The sequence below is a fragment of the Penaeus chinensis genome, chromosome 19 (genome assembly GCF_019202785.1).
Source record: "Penaeus chinensis breed Huanghai No. 1 chromosome 19, ASM1920278v2, whole genome shotgun sequence".
Taxonomy (NCBI): Eukaryota; Metazoa; Arthropoda; class Malacostraca; order Decapoda; family Penaeidae; genus Penaeus; species Penaeus chinensis.
Genome location: NC_061837.1, coordinates 20,036,662 through 20,040,187, shown reverse-complemented (window position 1 = coordinate 20,040,187; position 3,526 = coordinate 20,036,662).

Here is a 3,526-nt window from a genome sequence, read left to right as displayed (position 1 = left end):
ATAAACCAATAATAAAAACATCTTTAAAATTAATAAACATCTTACCAATTATTCGATGTACTGAATCCCCAGGCATATATATATATATATATATATATATATATATATATATATATACTTATTTATGTGTATATATGTATTTACATATTTTTTTCTGTCAACTAAATTTCATGGTATTTAGCGCGAGAAGGGGTTCAAAATGTATATTAACTATAAAACCAATGATTTTAAATAAAATGTTTAACAACTTTCTCAGCACATGCGCACATGAACAGTAACTGTAGAAATGTTACGGTTTTGCGTTCTGCTGTTTTAAACTGTAACAGTATATTTTGTTTATTGAATCAGTGTTTGGAAAAGAAATCATGTCCTTTTATCAATTCAAAAATATATGAAAAGGATACATGAATACTATGATTTTGTGACAAAACAAGAGTATGCCATACTTAACTACACCCATATACTGTAAATGGATGGGCCTTGACAATAAATAAAAATTTAATAAATTAAAAATAAAAGTATAGCGCGAGACGAACTACACATATCATCACAGTTAACAAGATATTTTTTTCGAGATATTAGACACCGTACAGATCGTGTATTGGGAGTAAATTCATAGAATTCTGATATTCACCCTCTTTGGAACTACCGAGCTAGTAGTTCCTCGAGTTGAAACAAGCAAACGTATATTTTCTCACTCGGATGTTCGAATCTGAATACGACTCCTCAGAGAAAAGCCACAACGTATAGAATTATATTAGCGAAAACTATTTTAAGATTTTAGCATTAGAAACGAATTATATATAATGTTTCGTTACTCATCACCAAGTATTGACTTACTATTTCTATAGACACCACACACACACACACACACACACACACACACACACACACACACACACACACACACACACACACACACACACACACACACACAGTGATAAAGCATCTATATATTCACAGTAACCCTACTGCGGTTTTGCGTCCATGTTTTCTATAATAAAGAATCTGAAGCATGTTTTCTGTTTATTTAATCAGTGTTAGGAGGCAAAAAAACAAAACAAAACAAAAATGTCATGTCATTAGTTCGATTACCCGCTACTAGATGGTGTAGCCACGGCCCGCGAGAAGCATTAGCATGCGTATCAACGATTTTGCAAAGACTTTTATTTGCTTTCGCTGCCATACATGGATGTTAAAAGAATTAAGTGTTTTCCTGTTTCAAGAAATATGCAGCTAAAACGTAAAATTATTTTGTTTGAAAGAAAGGGGGGGATACTGCCTCACCTCCATAGTTGTAGACATTTCGATACACAAACAATTCCAGGAAATAGGATTTTTAAAAGTATCCCACTACAGCATCAATGATAGCTAATACTACATGTTTTTTTATCACTTGTTTGAAGAAAACGAAAGATGAAATGGTTTACGTAGTTTCAAAAAATAGATACTAATACACTTGTTGGTTATTTACATTCTTGCAAGAGTTTAAATTTCAATGGGCAGTTTTGTAGCCAGTTCTTTTCATAATAACGTTAGAATTGGGTTGGGATTACTAGGGCCAATGGGAGACCCAATAGCAACTCCACCGATCTGAGAGTACGAGTGGTTGTCAAAGTAAAAATTGAATGCTTTGTGACAATATTTAAAACATAAATTAATTGTTTCTTTTCTAAACCAAATTGTGAAACGGATTCATCTGCTGAATCGTTTGTAATGATTGTGTGGTCTCTGCAAGAGGTACGATAGTAAAGAAAGACTCAACATCAAAACTAGCCGTAGTTGTGGTGTTCTCAAATCTTAAATGACTGATTTCATTCGCGAAATCCGATGATTTGGAAAGAGGTTGAATGATTCGCAGAAGAAATTTAGCCAGGTTATAACTGAAAGGGCTAATAGATGAAATAAAGGGTATAAGAGGTATTCCTGGTTTCTACACTTTGGGGAGACCATACATAAAACCAGTACGAGAACCAGCTAAAAAGCATAGAATTATAATATATGATTCCATCGATAATTATTTTTAAAGGTCGCATGAGTTTATGTGGTTAGTCCTCTAGTTTTAGGAGGTAAATTGCTAGGTTAACGTTTAACAGTTGGAATTTAAACGAATCGGAAAGTATACAAGGTAGTTTGTAAATGTAATCATTTCTATTCAGTAAGGCTATGCCCCATTCTTACTTTTTCCCGACGTCCTTTTATTCAATGTAAATAACTCGCTGAAATTTTAGGTTTACCGTAAACCTAGTCACAGCGCTAATTACCTTCACTTTTTCTCGAATCATCCGTTGTATGTTAAGAAGTCAGTAGTCTCGTCCATGTTTCTTAGGGCATATAGGATTTGTGATACTGAAATGATCAATCGGGAACTCGACGTCATATTTGAAACATTAGGATATCCTCGTTTTTTCTTAAATCAAGCACATTCATCTGCGAGATGGAAATGTATACTCATTCCTGTATTACTCAACAGTATAGTGGCAATAATCTACTAATTATTCCGTATAACCCGTCCCTTGAGGAAAAACGACACATGTTTAAAAGCGCTAAAATTGACATTGTTTTCAGGTATCCGAACACGTTACGGAATACTTTGGTTAAGCACAATGCGGCTAGCGGTGCTCTCGAGACTTCTCCCGGCATTTACACTTGTGTTACCTAATGACGATCTTTTTGTGAGAGGTTTACGAGTGTCATGTACCGTACATCTGTACCGTACGGAACATGGCCCATCCTAACGAACGTGATATGTACTTTAGGCCATACAAATTACCAGTTTCTGATGTGTGTATATTGTGCCTAATTATCGCTTACGATTCCTATTACACTGAATAAATATTACAACTGGACATTTAAGTAGGCCTTATTATAGACCCTATATTACAATATAGCAGTAAATACTGTTAGCCAAGTCTTTTCCTCAGAAAGGGGCTTTTCAATATGCCACAGCATCGATAAACTGACAGGACCAAGCTCAAAGAGGTATTTGGTCAAGCAAGCAAGTAGAGAAACAGGGAAAGAAACCAAAGGCAAAGACACCAGTCATGGAAAGAAAACCTGCAGTGTTCAATGTTTATGAACTATCTCTGATGAAGATGTCCAGCCTCTGAATTGGACAGACTATGAACACTGGGCAAGGAGACCAGCAGTGGGAGATTTTGTTTTAGTAGAAGGATGGTCAAAGGGTTCATTTTTTTTTTTTTTTTTTAATTTACACTTTTTACTGCTAGAGAGAAATATATATATATATACACACATATATACATATATATATATATATATATGTACATATGTGTGTGTGTGTGTGTGTGCGTGTGCGTGTGCGTGTGCGTGTGCGTGTGCGTGTGCGTGTGCGTGCGTGTGTGTGTGTGTGTGTGTGTGTGTCTGTGCGCGTGCTGATTTGCATATATTGGATGAGCCAGTCCTAGATACGGTAGTAGGTCTATCGGAGATATGATGGTGCGTTTCGAACCACGAACAGTGATTACCTAAAAAAAAAAAAAATTCCCCTGGGGAAGGATCATTG